Here is a 17,530-nt window from a genome sequence, read left to right on the forward strand (position 1 = left end):
AGACCGACCAGTTCATATGAATGACATCGTTTTAATTTTGTTAAAAAAAAAAACAAGACCCTGTTGCTCTGTTTCAGGGTTTTGTGGTTGAATTTGTGATTTGTGGTTTTCATCATCTTTTGTAATGCTGTTGTTGTTGTTTTTATGCTGCTGTTTTGTTATGGCACTGATTCTGTGATCACTAATAAGTGTTTTGAATTTAGAATTTGTGATTAGTGACTTGTTAAGCTGCTGTTGTTGTTATGCTGCTATTTTTATGGCACCGTGATTTTGTGATCATTGATCAGTGTTTTGAATTTGGAACATGTGATTAGTGATTTATTATGCTGTTGTTGTTGTTATGCTACTATTGTGAATTAATTTAGGGGCGATTATTTGTAAGATTGATGTTTTGGATTAATTTACAGATAATTATTTGTAATGTTACTGTTTTGAATTAATTTAGGGGTGATTATTTGTTATGCTGTTGTTTTAGATTAATTTAGGAGTGGTTAATGATTATTTCTAGTTGTACTACTACTGTTTTTATCGTTGATTATAAGTTATTGATTTCTAGTTGTACTACTTCTATTTAGTGATTTACTAATTTCTGAATGTGGATTGAAATTAAATTGTTGATTTTGTGTTGTTAAAATGGATTTGGTATGCTGTTTTAATTTCTATGGATTGAAATTAAATTTCTTCAGGTCTTGCTTTTATGCCCTTTTTAATTTCTGAGGAAGTGAGTATGCTGTTTTTTAATTTTAATTTTTAGTACTGAGTGCTGCTAAATATATATCTCTTCTTAGTCTTCTGCAGTGTTTGGTACTGAGTGTAGTTATTGTTAGTCGTATGTAGTTTGCATCTAGGATAACAAGGAGCTTTTGTATGTTGTTCTTGTTAATTATCTTTTCTTTTTCTTTCTTTTATTGCTTTTCTCATCAATGATCAATGATTTGAATAGTGCACTTTAGAACTGCTAATCCACACTGAATGAATTACATTTAGTTGTGGGTTATATACTTATATATATTATGCATAATGAAGTTAACTATCTTTGTTAAAAAAGAAAAGGGTTATATTTAGGAAATTGATATTGCTACTGTTATTTTGGATAGTACTACACCACACATGATTACAGATGATTTTTTTTATATATGTTTTCATGAATTTATGAGAAAACGAGTGACAATATCCTTTCCCATATATAGTAACCGAATATATACAAAATAATAAAACAACATAGCTTGATTTATGGCATTTTAAGGTGATTCCAGGCTGCTGTTCAGTTTGTTTGTTTATTCATTGAACTTTCACAAAATTTGTTGTTTAAGATCCCCTTTTGTCCAGAATAAGCATGATATTCATTACTCTAAAAGTTGTTATTGGTTTCAGATGGAAACTTGATATGTGTAAACACTCATTAATATGTTTACAACCTATTTCAGATTGCTGCACTAAATCAATTGAAAAATGTATTTGGAAATTTGGATTGGGCAAACGCGAAGCAGAAGCCATTTCGCTTGATGTTTGTATGGTGCTTGTTATTTTAGTACTTGATGTTAGTTTAGAAGTAGAAGCCATTTTAGAGTGATATCAGTTTTAGATATTATTAGTTTGGTGCTTGTTGACTGAACCAAATTGGTAGAAAAATTTTAGGCAAAAGCTATAATAATATTTTAGGATGTTTATTGGTACGCAAATTTGTGAACCACACAACTGAACCGGCAAGTGCAACGGGTCATCCAAGTAATACCTCAGGTAAGTGTGGATCGAATCGCACGAGGATTGCCAGATTGGGCAGGCTGTGGCTATCCTGCAGATCTTATTCAGGCGAATAGAAGGATAGTTGTTGTTTATTATAGGCGCATAAACAAGAAATAACAATCGAACGTAGAGACAGTAATTAGCAGTAGTCATTAATCTCCTCAGGTCTAGACCAAATGTTCGAATGGACTAGATCAATCTGGGAGAGGGTTAAGTGCGTGCAAGTCAATCCCTTTAGTGATCCTACTCAAAACGCCACAGATAAGATCAAATCTTCCGAATTAGAGACTGTTGCTCTTATGATTCTAGCCCTTAGAGCTACAAGAACCTCAATTGCTCCTGATTAACGAGGTTTTATGTCACATACCACGATTAATCCAAATAATTTTGTTGGAACCCGTGATGCGTCATCAAGCTGTAGCTCAATACTATCTGGGTCAGGACTCGTAAGAACTCATGTAGAATCATGGTTCATAAGGATGAAGAACGACAATGCATACTAGAATAGAATCAAAACAAAGATTGAGATAGAAAAGTAATTGTATTAATCCATAGGAATCCGCAGAGCTCCTAGCCCTAACAATGGTGATCTTTCTTCTATATATACTAATATAATAATTAAGAATTACAAAAATGAAGCAAACTAAGTAAAATGATGCAAAAATCCACTTTTTGGCCTATTTGGTGAGTGTTTGGGCTGAGCTTGGCTTCTAACTTGAGGGAGTGGGCATTCAATGCCAAATAGGGGATAGATATGCTGCTTAATTGCTCCCTTTGTGGCGTTGAATGCCAGTCTTGGGCGTTCAACACTAGCTTCAATCCCCTTGGGGCGTTGAACGCCAGAAAGGGGGTAATTTGGGCGTTTAACGCTGCCATCCAACGCCACTTTTTAGCCTTCATTTCCAAAGCAAAGTATAAACTATCATTTATTTCTGGAAATCCATGGATGTTAGATTTGAATAGCCGTTAAGAGTGTGCCATTTGGACTTTTGTAGCTCCAGAAATGCTCCTTCGAGTGCATGGAAGTCAGATCCTGACAGCATATGCAGATCTTTCTTTGTTTCTGAATCAGACTTTGCCAAAACTCCTCAATTTCAGCCAGAAAATACCCGAAATCATCATAAAACACAACAACTCAAAGTAGAATCCAAAAATATGAATTTTGCACTAAAACCTATGAAAATATAATAAAACCTAAACAAAACATAAAGAAAACTATATGAAAATGATGCCAAAAAGCATATAAAATATCTGCTCATCAGAACACCAAACTTAAATTGTTGCTTGTCCCCAAGCATCCAAAAACAAGTAGGATTAAAAAGAAATAGAAGGATGCAATAAAGCTCAAAGTTCTCAATGATGCTCAGTTTCAATTAGATGAGCGAGACTAGTAGCTTTTTGCTTTTGAATAGTTTCGGCATCTCACTTTCCTTTGAAGCTTAGAATGATTGGCATCTTTAGGAACATCAGAATCCGGATGATATTTTCTCTTAGTTCAGCTCTTTTTTATTCTTGAACACATCTTCTTTAGAGTCTTGGCTGTGACCCTAAGCGCTTTGTTTTCCAGTATTACCACCGAATACATAAACACCATAGACACTTAACTGGGTGAACCCTTTCGGATCATGATTCAGCTTTGCTAGAATCCCCAGCCAGTGGTGTCCAGAGCTCTTAAGCACACTATTTGCTTTGGATCACGACTTTAACTGCACAGTCTCAAGCTTTTCACTTGACACCTTCACAACACAAGCATATAGTTAGGGAAGCAGCTCATTTGAACTATTTAGGATAAGATTTTTCTTTTAGGCCCTTCTAACCATTGATGCTCAAAGCCTTAGATCCTTGCTCTTGCCTTTTGATTTAAAGAGCTACTGGCTTTTTATTTTATTTTTTTCTTTTTCTGCTTACTTTTCTCTTTTTCTTTTGCATATATTTTTTTTCTTTTATTGCTTTTTGCTGCTTTTTCTTGCTTCAAGAATCCATTTTAAGATTTTTCATATCACCAATAATACTTCAAGTCATTCTTTCAAGAGCCAACATTCTTAACTCTAACATCAAATATGCACTGTTCATTTATACATTCAAAAAGCAAAAGTAATGCCACCACATCAAATAATTGAACTATTCTTAATATATAACTCAAAATTCAAGTATCTCACTTTTCTTTTTCAATTAAAATTTTATTTTAAGCAAGGTGATAGATGTATAGAATATTTCATAGCCTTAAGACATAAATATGATCATGCACTAGAAACAGACAATAAGACAAAATACATGGAAAATAGACAAATAACATGGGAAACGGGGGATTAAGAGAACGAATCCACCTTAGTAATGGCGGCTACTACTCCTTCTGGAGGATCCATTGGAGTGCTTGATTTCTTCTATGTCATGCTCCTGCATCTATTGTTCTTCCCTTATAACTCTTTGATCTTCCATCGTGGCCCTTTGATCTTCTCTTATTTCATAGAGGATGGTGGAATGCTGTTGATATCCCATCCTCAACTGATCAATGCTGGAGCTCAATTCTCCAAGAGATGTATGCAATTGGTCCCAATAGCGTTAGGGAGAAAAATGCATCCCTTGAGGCATCTTAGGGATTTCTTGTTGAGGCTGCTCCACATGCTCTCTAGTTTGCTCCATCATTCTTTTAGTGATGTTTGCATTCAAATTGTTGAGTTTAATCAAGATTTAATTACCTTTAGCCACTATGAATGCTACTTTTAGTTGTTTGCAATTTCTGTTTATTTCAAGTACCATTCGGATGGATTTGATGGAGTTTTGTAGCAGAAAAGGAAGAAAGTAAATGATGCTGAGAACACCGACCTCCTTGCACTCAAACAGAAATAAATTGAGCTACAGAGGTTCAATTGACGTGATTCTAGCGGCATTGAAAATCTAACTTTCAGAGCTTTCCAATGATATATAATAGTATACCCTTTTCTTCCATTTCTTACGGACAACTTGACGCCAAACTTGAGGAAGCTAAAGTTTGGCGCCAACTAAGAAGCCCCAAGGAAGAAAACACGCTGCCATATCCACTCCAAACTTTTGTTTACTCAAGTTCGGTACCAACTCAAAGGCTTCAAGGAAAGTATGTGCGCACCACTCTACGCCGAACTTGACTCCCTCTAAGTTTGGCACCACAAGCAAAGAAGCCAAGGAAGAACTTGCTGTCCACTCCACGCCAGCGCCACAACCCTAGTGCAGTTGGTGGACCCGAATCTCGTTCAAAGCCTGCAAATCAATTATTTAGTCTTGATTTAAACTTTTATTTCCTTTATAATTAGGAAAAGATATTATTTAGTTTTAAGAAATATATTTTACATTAATTAGGATTAGATATAAAAGGGAAAAGAATTAGCCTTTCGGGCTCATCTCTTCCCTTCTACCTCACTCCGCAATTTATAGTTTTTGGGGAATCCTAGTTTTCTCCTTGAAACATGAGCAACTAAACCTCCACTGTTAAGGTTAGGAGCTCTGTCTATTGTATGGATTGATACTATTATTTTTCTATTTTAATTCATGTACTGATTTGTATTTCAAGAATTATTTTCGTTCTTTATCTTATGAATTTGGGCAGAACGGAAGTATGACCTTTGTTCTAATTGAGTTCTTTTATAACTTGGAAAAGCCCTTTACTTGAACAACAGCTTGAAAACAATTTCTCCTAAATTTCTAATAATCTGGACTTAACGGGATACATGACATATAATCCTCTTATATTTGGGTAATTAGGGTTTCTGTGGCATATAACTAGAATTGAACTTCACACTCTAATTGGAATTAAGTGACCAAGGAATTGGCGGTTAATGAAAGTTAGAGGAGACTAAAAAGATCTAAGAAATTAGGGTTTAGTCACATATAGTTTGCCACGAATTGAATCTTGCATGATTAAAATAGTTAGTAAGAAAAGTCGATCTGAAAGATAGATATCTCTGAAGCCTTAACTGTTTCTCCAAATATTATTCTCTTCAATTTACTGCTTGCTATCTTAATCTCTGAATTATTGTTTAATGCTTTTGAACACCAAAACACTACTTTCTATTTGTCTGACTAAGGAAAGCACTTGACCATTGTTGCTTGATCCATCAATCCTCGTGGGATCCACCCTCATTCACTTGAGGTACTACTTGGTACGACCCGGTGCACTTGCCGGTTAGTTTGTGGTTATAAATTCTGCATCAAGTTTTTGGCGCCGTTGCCGGGGATTGTTCGTGATTGACAACTACTAGTTGTTTGATTGCTTAGATTAGGCATTTTAGTTTTAATTTTATTTAATTTTTACCTTGTTATTTTCGAAATTATTACTAATACTTTTACTTAATTTCTGAATTTAAGTTTGGTGTTACCTAGTTAGTTTTATTTTAATTTTTCTATTTAATTTCCCTGAAAATTTCGAATTTTTCTAGCTTTCTTTTAATCATTATTTTCAAAATTTTTTCTTGCATTATGTAGTAAGTATTCCATTTTAATTCTTTACACAGGTTACCTCACAAGGAATTCTCTACACTCTGACGTAGAGAATCCCATCTTTTCTTATCTTCTGTCTGTTTATGAGTAGGAACAGGGACAAGGAACCTCTGTTAGACTTTGATCTTGAACCTGAAAGGACTTTGAGGTGGCGTTTGCAAGAAGTAAGACTTTACAAGGCTGCAAAGTCCACCATGGATCATAATCATGTTGCTAATGCCAATATGGCAAATTTGAATGGAAATGAGCAACCTAGAAGAGTGCTTGGCTCTTACACTGCTCCTAATGAAGATCTTTATGGAAAGAGTATTGTGGTGCCTCCTATAGCTACAAACAACTTTGAACTGAAGCCACAACTAGTTACTCTTGTCCAAAAAAATTGCCAATATCATGGACTCCCTCAGGAAGATCCAAATCAGTTTATTTCTGATTTTCTGCAGATTTGTGATACTGTGAAAACTAATGGAGTGAACTCTGAGGTATACAAACTCATGCTCTTCCCATTTACTATGAAGGATAGAGCAAAGTTGTGGTTAGATTCTCAACCCAAGGAGAGTCTGTATACTTGGGATAAGGTTGTCACTGGATTTCTGACTAAATTTTTCCCACCTCAAAAGCTGACTAAGCTAAGGGTGGAGGTTCAGACTTTCAGACAGAAAGATGTTGAGACCCTTTATGAAGCTTGGGAGAGATTCAAGCTACTGACGAGGAAATGCCCTCTAGACATGTTCTCTAGGTGGACTCAGCTGGATATTTTTTATGATGACTTGTGTGAAATGTCCAATATGCGCTTAGATAATTTTGCAGGTGGTTCTTTGCACATGAAGAAGACACTAGATGAGACTTAAAAGGTCTAAGAAATTATGGTTTAGTCACTTATAGTTTGCCAAGAATTAAATCTTACATGATTAAAATAGTTAGTAAGAAAAGTCAATCAAGAAAATAGATAACTCTGAAGCCTTAAATGTTTCTCTTGATATTATTCACTACTGGTTTACTGTTTGCTTTCTGCTATTCTGAATTTACTGTTAATGCTTTTGAACCTTCAAATACCATTTTCTATTTGTCTAACTAAGCCAATCACTTAACCATTGTTGCTTGATCCATCAATCTTCGTGGGATTGACCCTCATTTACCTGAGGTACTACTTGGTACGACCCGGTACACTTGCTGGTTAGTTTGTGGATTATAAATTCCGCACCAAGTTTTTGAAATGTCTCCAAGGGGGAAGAGGTGAAAATTAGTGCCCCCTAATATAAATTCCTCATAACAAGCTTTCTTTTATTGTGGTTAGCTTGATTCACCTTGCTTGTTGGGGTAGAGGTTGGATTGTTTTTTGCTGACCTTCTCTTTTTCATGGATATTTTCTTCTTCTGTTTCTTGGTCACAATCTTCTTTTTAGTGCTTTCATTGGTTGCCTTCACTTCTTTGATTTCAAAATTTGGGTGTTGTGTGATGGTTGAAGTGTACCCTTCATCAAGAATTTCTTGAGTTGGTGGTTCAAGAAACTCACCATCTATGTCACTCTCTGCTTCATTAGGACCAAGGAAAGCATATTCAAGTGTTGGGGGAGAAGACTTCAATTCAAATGTGGGCAGTGCATTCAGATTTTTCTTCTTGAGAGCTTGCATGCATAGAATTATAGGGACATGTATGGCTTCCTCCAGAATTATTGGAATGTGCAAGCATGGAGTGTGCATGGCTTCCTCCTTTGTTTGTGTATTATCCTCCTTTGTTTGTACATCTTCCTCCTTTATTTTTGCATCTTCCTCTTCTTCCATGTTTGAGGGTGGAGAGTTCTCTAATTCACTGGAGTATGAACTCCTTTGATTGATTTTCTCACTTTCTTCCATAGGATCTTGCATTGTATTTCTTGGGAAGGAATTTGCTTGTTCCTCTTCTTGGGGCTTGATAATTAGCTGCACATATTTCTTTATATTTTTGACACTCATCTTCATATCATGTATGAATTCTTTCATGCGAAGCTCAAGAGCTGATGGCTCTTGATATGAATAAGAAGGAGATGATAGTTCTTGATAAGAGTAAAAAGAGGATGGTTCTTAGTATGAATAAGGAGATGATGGCTAATGATATGAGTAGAAAAATGATGGTTCTTGATATGAATAAAAAGAGGAGGATGGTTCTTGGTATGTATATGGAGATGGTGGTTCTTGATATGAATATGGAGTTGGTGGTTCTTGATGGATAGGATATGGGACATTGAAATCTTTTTGCTCTTGACCTTGCCAACTAACATCCGGGTAGTTCCTCCATCCACAATAATATGAATCACTCCTTGGGTGTGAGTAGTAACCCATGTGAGCTCTCTCTATTATTTTTCTTAGCACAAAGCACCAAACAGAATTAAACGCACCATGTGATAAATAGGCAAGCAAAGAAGAAAGAATATAAAGAAAAATAAAAATAATAAAAAATAAAAAAATAAAATGTAAAAGAAAACGAAAATAAAAGAAAATAAAATAAAGAAAATAAACTAAATAAAAAATAAAATAATTAATAAGTAAAAAGGAATATAAAATTCACACTCAATAAGTAAAATAACTAGGAAGAATAAAACAAATAGGGAATGAGAAATCACCCAAATTTTTGTCTCAGCAAATAAGTCTAATTACTCAACAGGTCAATTACATGGGAAGTACTCCTAGACACCCCAATAATGATCCATACTCTAAGACCTACACTTAAGGGTGGAGAAATCACCCAAATTTTAGGTGGAGAGACCAACCTCAGAGATCTCAGAATTTCAACAATAATTCTCAAGACGGTTTTCAACAGAATAATCATATTAACCGCCAATTTCAGTCTCATCAACAACAACCACCTCAGCAGGCAAATTCTCAGCCCCAGCAGAATTCTAACTGGGAGATAATGATGAATAGTTTTATGCAGGAAACCAGAGCTTCCATTAGAAACTTGGAGGTGCAAGTGGGCTAGTTGAGGAAGCAAATACCTGAGAGGTCTTCAAGTACTTTTCCTGGTGATACAGTGGTGAACCCAAGAGAAGATTGCAAGGCTATTCAGTTGAGAAGTGGTAAAGTAGCTGGGTCTGAGGCCAAGGTCAATGAGGAGCTAGTTGAAAAAGAATCTCCAGAGGAGAAGAAGGAAGAAGTAGAGCACACCCCTCTAAAGTGTGCAGACAACCCATTCCCAAACTCTCTAGGCACTTATCCTACATTGCCAAAGACTCCTGAGTACAAGCCAAAAATGCCATATCCTCAAAGGCTCTAGAAGGCTTCCAAGGACAAGCAGTTTTCTAGATTTTTAGAAGCCTTCAAGAAGCTGCAGATCAACATTCTTTTTGCAGAGGCTCTTGAGCAAATGCCTCTCTATGCTAAATTTATGAAAGAATTGTTGACTAATAAGAGGAATTGGAAGGAATAAGAGACAGTAGTATTGACCAAGGAATGGAGTGCTATTATTCAAGATAACCTTCCTGAGAAGATGCAAGATCCAAGAAGCTTTGTCATTCCTTGTACCATTGGAGATGTCACTATTCAGAGAGCTTAATGTGATCTTGGAGCTAGCATCAATCTCATGCCACTTTCGGTGATGAAAAAGCTTCAAATTGAGGAGGTAAAATCTACTCGTATTTCTCTTCAACTTGCTGATCTTTCTATTAAATTTCCTGTGGGTGTTGTTGAGGATTTACTTGTGAAAGTAGGACCATTTATTTTTCCTGCTAATTTTGTTATATTAGATATGGAAGAGGATGCAAAATTCTCTATTATTTTTGGTAGACCCTTTTTAGCTACAGGTAGAGCTTTTATGGATGTGCAAAAGGGTGAATTAACCCTGAGGGTCAATGAAGAACAGGTGGTCCTTAATGTGTTTGAAGCTCTCAAACACCCTAATGATTCTGAAGGGTGTATGAGAGTTGATGTTGTTGAACCACTTGTTCAAGAGGTACTGGAAGCTGAGGTACTTGATGATGTTCTGGATCTTATTTCTGAGTATAAATTAGTTGAAGTTGATGATTCACCACACCAAAAAGAGCTGATGAACATGTCTAAAACAGAGGAGGAAGTCCCCAAGCTTGAGCTCAAACCTCTACCTCCTTCTCTGAAATATGTGTTATTGGGTGAAAAGGAGTCATATCCACTGATTATTAGCTCTTCCTTGAAGCCTGGAGAGGAAGAGGCACTTATTTCAGTGCTCAGGAGCCATAAAACAACTCTTGGGTGGACCATTGGTGATTTAAAAGGGATTAGTTCCACCAAGTGTATGCACAAGATCCTTCTTGAAGATGATGTTAAACCCGTTGTGCAACCACAGAGGAGACTCAATCCAACTATGAAAGAGGTGGTCCAAAAAGAGGTAATGAAACTATAGGAAGTAGGCATTATTTACCCTATTTCTGACAGCCCTAGGGTAAGTCTTGTGCAGGTAGTTCCCAAGAAAGGAGGGATGACAATGATCAAGAATAAAAATAATGAGCTTATTCCTACAAGAACCGTCACAGGATGGAGAATGTGCATAGACTACAGGAGGCTCAACAATGCTACAAGGAAGGATCACTTCTCCCTGCCTTTCGTTGATCAGATGCTTGAGAGGTTAGCTGGTCATGCTTTTTATTGCTTTCTAGATGGATATTCTGGATATAACCAAATTGCAGTGGACCCTCAAGATCAATAGAAGATAGCATTCACATGTCCTTTAGGAGTATTTGGTTACAGGAAAATGCCATTTGGACTTTGCAATGCTCCAACAAATTTTCAGAGGTGTATGCTTTTAATTTTTTTTATATGGTTGAAAAGTTCATTAAGGTATTTATGGATGATTTTTCTATTTCTAGTAATTCTTTTGAATCCTGTCTTAAGCATTTATCTATGGTCTTATAACAGTGTCAAGAATCAAACCTTATTTTAAATTGGGAAAAATGTCATTTTATGGCTACAGAAGGTATTGTTCTTGGACACCGGATTTCAAGCAAGGGAATTGAGATTGATAGACCAAAGGTGGAGGTAATTGAAAAATTACCACCACCATCTAATGTTAAGGTAGTCATAAGTTTCTTGGGTCATGCAGGTTTTTATAAAAGATTTATAAAGAATTTTTCTAAAATTGCTAAACCATTAAGCAACCTATTAGTTGCTGACGTACCTTTTGTGTTTGATGCTGATTGCCTGCATGCTTTTGAAACTCTAAAAGCAAACCTTACCTCTGCTCCTGTTATAGCTCCTCTTGACTGGGATTTACCATTTGAATTAATGTGTGATGCTAGTGATTATGCTATTGGAGCTGTTTTGGGACAGTGGCATGGCAAGCTTATACATGTCATTTACTATGCTAACCGTGTGTTAAATGATGCCCAAAGGAATTACACAACTACAGAAGAAGAATTATTAGCTATTGTGTATGCTGTTGATAAGTTTAGGTCCTATTTAATTAGTTCTAAGGTTATTGTGTGTACTGATCATGCTTCTTTGAAGTACCGTCTAACCAAACAGGATTCTAAACCGAGATTAATCAGATGGGTGTTACTCCTTCGAAAGTTTGATATTGAGATAAAAGACAGGAAAGGGTCAGAAAATCAAGTAGCTGACCACCTTTCTAGAATTGAGCCTGAAGCAGGAGTACAGTCACCCACAGTTGTAGCTGAGACATTTCTGGATGATCAACTGTTCCTCATTCAGCAGGCTCCATGGTTTACATACATTGCAAATTACAAAGCCATGAATTTTATTCCAAAGGAGTACAGTAGACAACAAGTGAAGAAGCTATTGACTGATGCAAAGTACTACTTTTGGGAAGAACCATACCTTTTTAGATGGTGCTCAGACGGTATAATCCAAAGATGTGTTCCAGATGAGGAAACATAGCAGATTCTTTGGCACTGTCATGGCTCTGATTATGGAGGTCACTTTAGTGGTGAAAGGACAGCTACTAAGGTCCTTCAGAGTGGGTTTTACTGGCTGACTCTCTTCAGGGATTCAAGAGAATTTGTGAAGAACTGTGACAGGTGTAAAAGAGCTAAGAATCTCCCTACCAACCATGAGATGCCACAGCAGGGGATTCTTGAGGTATAGTTGTTTGATGTGTGGGCTTTTGATTTTATGGGACCTTTTTCACCCTCATATTCTAACAACTATATTCTAGTGGCAGTTGATTATGTGTCCAAGTGGGTGGAAGCTGTGGCCCTGCCTAAGGACACTCATTAGTGATGGTGGAAGTCACTTCTATAACAAATAGCTAGACTCACTTCTGCAGAGATATGGAGTCTATCATAAAGTGGCAACCCCCTATCACCCTCAGACAAGTGGACAGGTTGAGGTTTCCAACATGGAATTCAAGAGGATTTTAGAGAAGACTATCAGTGTCTCAAGAAAGGACTGGTCTAGGAAGCTTGATGATGCTCTCTGGGCTTACCGGACAGCTTACAAGACTCCTATTGGCATGTCTCCTTATCAGCTGGTCTATGGTAAAGCCTGTCACTTGTCAGTGGAGCTGGAGCATAAAGCTTACTGGGCAATCAAGTACCTGAACCTTGATGCTCAGGCTGTAGGAATTAAGAGAATGCTCTAGTTGAATGAGCTTGATGAATTCAGATACTCAGCCTATGAGAATGCCAAGCTCTACAAGGAGAGAACTAAGATATGGCATGACAAGAAGATTACCATCAGAGTCTTTGAGCCAGGTCAGCAAGTGCTTCTGTATAATTTAAGGCGCCAAGCTCTATAAGGAGAGAACCAAGATATGGCATGACAAGAAGATTTCCATCAGAGTCTTTGAGCCCGGTCAGAGAGTGCTTCTGTATAATTTAAGACTCAAACTCTTTCCGGAAAAGCTAAAATCCCGGTGGTCAGGACCGTTTATAGTTACTAGAGCTTTACCATATGGTCATGTAGAGATTCAGGAAGAGAATCCCGACAGGAAATTCACAGTTAATGGTCAGAGGTTGAAGCACTATCTTGGAGGTGAGATTGATCGCCAAAGGTCCGCTCACCTGCTAAATTAGCAGGATTGACCGTCAAGCTAGTGACGTTAAAGAAGCGCTCATCGGGAGGCAACCCGATAATTTCGTATCCTTAGTTTATTTTCTGTTGCGTTGATTTTCTTATTTGATTGATTTTTCACTACAAGAAAATACCCATTCAGCCACACATTTTTTAAGCTACATTTGAAAAGCGTAGCCTATTCATAGAATAGGCTACGCTTTTTTCTGTGTTGCCTTTTTATAAGAGAAAAGAATACACAATTACAGCATCATTTAAAAAGTGTAGCCTTAGGTATTATAGAAATCACTTATAAAGCGTAGCCGTAGGTTGATATCTATAGGTTCACTTTTTGTATCAAAGAGGACGCTTTTAGAGGGTAGCCTATTTATTAAATTTTAAGTGCATTTTTAAAGTAAAGCCTAATATATCTAGAACAAAAAACTTAACACTTAGTGAAATTTTTTCCTCTTTCTTCTGAAAACAAACTCACACTTAGTAAAATTTTTGTTCATTCCCTCCACAAGCAAACTCATACACTAAGTAAAATTTTTATCCATTATTCCCTCCAAATCTCACTCACCTCCACAAGCACGTTCATTCCCTTCAGAAACCCTGCCTCCAAAAGCTCACCATCGTCGCCCCCACTCACTCACTGCACCGTCGCGAAGTGGAAACCCTGCCCCCACTCACTCTCTTCACTCTCGCCGTTGACACTCTCGCTCTCGTCATTGATCCTCTCACTCTTGCCATTGACCCTCTCCCACTCACCCGCACTCACCACTCTCCACATTGCTGCACTACTGACCATCGCTGCACCGCCCTCACCATCGTCGCTGCGCCGCCCTCACCACCGTCATCACCCCCAAATCAGAGAAAAGCGTTTGCCATCACCACTCACCACTCACGGCGTCACCATTCACTACTCCAGGAACACTCTGCGCTCACTCATCTTCCCCACTCATCTTCATCGTCGCTTCTCTTCGCTGCGCGGTCACATCACGAAGACTCTGCGCTCAACTGAAAGCTTTCTTCATTCACGAGGTTAGGGTTCTAAATTTAGGTTTCAATTTGGGGGATTTGGTACAATAATCTGTGACATCGTGAATTGATGAACATGCATGCTATTGTGCAGCGCAGGAGAACCCCTGAATTTAGGGGTTTTATTCCGTTAACACAGGTGAGTTTGGCCATGATTAGTTGCTACGCAGGAATACCTCACTGCATTTCCCTGCTACTTCGTTTTATTGAGTTGTAATGAAGTGTTCACACATTGTATGTAGCCCTCCATCGTCATCTGTAGCAGCAGCAACAACAGTCATGGCAGAGGCGGTGGCAATGGTGTTCGTATAATTAGGAACGGAATCTCCAAATGGTGCTCCCTAATCACCACTCGCACCAACCAGCTCAGACAAGACTCCATTAATTCCGTTGCAAAATTCCACAATCACCTATTTACTTCCATCATCAATCCTCCGCCTCCTCCTCTTTCCTTTCTGGTAAGCTTTCCTTCCCCGTTCATAACTTTAATTTATTATTAATATTTTGAAAGATTGAAAAAAAAATGCAAATTTGGACCACCAGGTTAATGGAGACGGTGGAATGAAGTATCCGATTTGGATGTGCGTTGTGGCTCTTGTTTTGTTTGTGGGAGTGAGAGCATTTGCAGGAGAGTATTATCCCAAAGAAACCACCGCCCTGGCTCCGTAGCTGATCTTGTCAGGCGTGGCCAACTCAGATCCGATAGAAGAGGCATGTATGATGTCTATCCTTATCACTTTTTTCAATTTTTAATAATTGATTAATTATCTAGCTTCTTACTCTGGATTATGAAATTAGATTAGTTAATAGGTTGTAGTGAGACTGAATATATTGTCCTCGTGTCAAGAATCATAAGCTTTTTAGGTGAATGCTCAAAATTGATCAACCCTAGGGATTTGATAATATGTCGTAATGGCAAGATTTCAATTCCTATTCTTCCAGCCATAGTCTATTCTTTATTACAATGTTTATAATCAACTCTTACAAAAGCTTAAGCTATTAGGTAAAGCAACATGAATACATCTAACATTATATAGCACACAGTTTGTTTGATTATGCCGATAATTTCTTTTGCCTATATTAGTTTGGAAAATTGGTTCTGGGTTTGGAAATTTGAGCTTTTTGCTATAAAAATTCTAGATTTGAAGCCCTAGAATCGTCTAAATTCCATGTAAGTTAGGTTTTGTGTGTGACCCATTGGTCAATGGAGTAAAATTGATGATCTATTTAATCCTAAATTTGTGTTGTGAGGTTAGCTACTTGATTGTACATTGTGAGATATATTGAAGGAAGAGTAATTGCTTGAATGTGCTTTGTTGTAAAGGATTTTTGAATTGATGACATGGTATTCGTGATTGAAATCAAATAAGCTTTTAATAGATTATCTTGTTACTAGAAATTGTTGATTTTTTGTGGCCCTCACCAGTGTGAAAATAAATGGATTAAAGTCATTTATCTTATACTTTCTTGCATTTTTTGTGTATCTTGGTCCGAGTTTCAACTAGTCCACCTGCTATTCCACTGTTATGATGGCTTATAATAGGTTATATACTTATATATTTTATATTTATGGTCTGTGAGTGATTGATCAACACATCAAGAATCAGTTTTTCATCCATAAATATTCTTTTTATATATTTTTAGTAAAAAAGAACAAATTGGTTAATGTTAGTTTAACAAATTTGTATTTCTGTTTACAGGATCATCTTCAGCAAATTGGACTGGACTTGCTGCAAGTTGCATGATAGCCTGTGCCTGCAAATCAAATTTGGCTCCATTGGAATGTGCAATTTGTTTGGATTTAAGGCCAGGCATTATACTAGAACATCATTACCTACCTTATCAGGTGAGACTCCATCATAGACATTCACCTTACCACAGTAGAATATCGTCATTTGCCCAACTCCGCTAGTTGCACATGCTCTATGACCATATTAATAAGTCATTAAGAACTTGAATCAACAACACTAAAAGAATATTGGCATGTCTCCAATCATGCATACTTTATGTAAAATTTATTAAATCTTAGTTATTTCACATTTTAATTCTTAAGTAGTTGGTTCACTTTCTTGTGAAAAGTAATGTATGATGAAACTTGTGTTATAGTTTGCCACTATCCTGGATTCCTGGGAATAAAACTATAAATAGTACCAAAAAATAGTTTATCAATAAATCAACACTTAAAGTAAAATTAGGAATGTTGAAATTAAGAACTTGCACAGGCTTCTTTTACAGCTGCAAATAATCATGCTAACATGCTAGGAATTGAATTAAACAAGCCTTAGCATGCAAACCAACAGAAGTTCATGAAAAGAAGTGTCAGCCTTGATCGCACTTAATCTTAAAATTGATATTGTTCAATATAATGAAAAACTTTTTCTTTTGTAACTGAATTCCTTCTTCCATTCGACATTTTCCGTATAGTTAATGTTCATTAATCTTGCCTCCACCAAAAATAGTTTCAACTTGCACACTCTCTCTCTCTTGCTTTCAGAAACTGTGCATTTACCAAACTTCTTTTTTTCCTTTTACTAATGCTAAGGTAAAGGTAAACCAGGATAAGAAAAAAAAAACAAGAATTTTGTTACTAATGATTTATTACATTTTCAATCCCATTCGTTTCAGTTATAACTTGTAACTTAAGCATAAGGCTATTTCTTCTTGTATTTTGTTTCTCATTTCTACATTTTATAAATTGGTGTCCTTTCTTGTCTGTGTATATTCCAGGCCAAAATTGTAGATTTTTTAACATGCAAGTGAAAGTAGAAGCTGATGAATTTAAAATTTAAAAATTTGTAGACAATGTTTATGAATTGATCAGGTTTTAAATTTAACTTTTTTATTTTTAAATAGAAGCTATTTGAATTTGTGTGCTTTTTATGCAACTTCAACTAAATAGTTGTTTCTATGGGTGGTTAACTTTTCTAAGTAACTGCATGTTTGAATTCCTGTGTAGAAAAGCTCTGGATCATGGTTGTGGCCAAAGCTTTTCTCTATTGCTTTTGCCCAAACCCTAGTTTTGGAGTTGCAAACAGAAAATCCAAATATGTTAATGTAGATAATGGAAAGTTACAGATAGTTAAGATAAGAATTCTCAAATGGAAACTTTGCTAAGCTGCATCAAGGGCTAGGGTTGTTAATAACATTGTTTTAACTTTGAAAAAGATTCCTTTAAACCTCTTTGTTTGGTGCAAATTGTGAATATCACAGTTTGGATCTTGTGTACTTCTTTTCATATGTTCTTGTCGTGGTCTTCAGAATCTAGGTGCTCGATTGCCAAGCCTCTGTTAATTGCCTATTTTGATAATATGAATAGT

The 17,530-nt window shown here is 36.6% G+C and overlaps 1 long non-coding RNA gene across 1 annotated transcript; it reads left to right on the top strand.

Moving 5' to 3' along the window:
• Positions 13,819-15,247, top strand: LOC107640800. Its single transcript, XR_002347945.1, has 3 exons — positions 13,819-14,216; positions 14,308-14,671; positions 14,757-15,247. It is a non-coding gene; the product is annotated as an uncharacterized LOC107640800 (long non-coding RNA).

Source organism: Arachis ipaensis, chromosome B05, assembly GCF_000816755.2.
Source record: "Arachis ipaensis cultivar K30076 chromosome B05, Araip1.1, whole genome shotgun sequence".
Taxonomy (NCBI): domain Eukaryota; kingdom Viridiplantae; phylum Streptophyta; class Magnoliopsida; order Fabales; family Fabaceae; genus Arachis; species Arachis ipaensis.